The sequence below is a fragment of the Cynara cardunculus genome (assembly GCF_001531365.2).
Source record: "Cynara cardunculus var. scolymus isolate 2C chromosome LG 17, CcrdV1, whole genome shotgun sequence".
In the NCBI taxonomy this organism is placed as follows: domain Eukaryota; kingdom Viridiplantae; phylum Streptophyta; class Magnoliopsida; order Asterales; family Asteraceae; genus Cynara; species Cynara cardunculus.
In genome coordinates, this window is record NC_037544.1 from 27,772,245 (window position 1) to 27,773,053 (window position 809).

An 809-nucleotide genomic window follows, 5' to 3' on the forward strand; every position below is an offset into this window, starting at 1 on the left:
GGCTATTGACATCTTCCATTCCACACTTCGGGATGTCATGATGGTTGTGAGAGCAGATGAGTTCCATCATCTTGAAGCTATTCACTTTGCTTCGATAGTGGTTCCATTTGAACAAACTTCTTTGTGTGACCTAAGTGTTGTTATTGGTTCTTTATTTTGCAGAATAGAGATCGATATGGATTTATGGATACCAGAGCTTCAAGGGGTAATCATTCTCACTTTTAGTTGTTTCTCATAACATTGATTTTAGTATTTGAGTAGTTAAGAAATATTTGTTTTCAGCCTTATACGAAATCGATTGCTTATGTAGGTTTTTGATCTCCTGGTTTACTTTCCCTCAAAAGTGTTTTTCCTTCTACTTTATGATCATTTATGCTTCTTTATTATTTTGTCTTCTACATGTTTGATAATATATCTCAGAGAAATTCCTCTATGAAGGATTTATGTTTGTTTGATGCATTGCATAACATGTGCTTGCAAGTTGAAACGATTTCTCATGATACACTATATTGTAATTATCTTGTTGAAAAACATATAATGTTTACGTAAATTACTTTCAACATAAATAAACATGTTTAATATGATGTATCTATACTATATTATAAAGCATTTGACAAAAATTCTTAAAAACCACTTTTTATGCGTAAAGTACTGCTTATTAATGCATATTACTTAAAACTCAAGATTGCAAGTTGATTGTGCATAAGTACAACTTATTAAAGCTCCATATTTGAATTCGTGTAACTAACTGCGGATAAACATAATCAAATACAAGATAAACATCTCATTTTAAATATAAAAAATCTAAA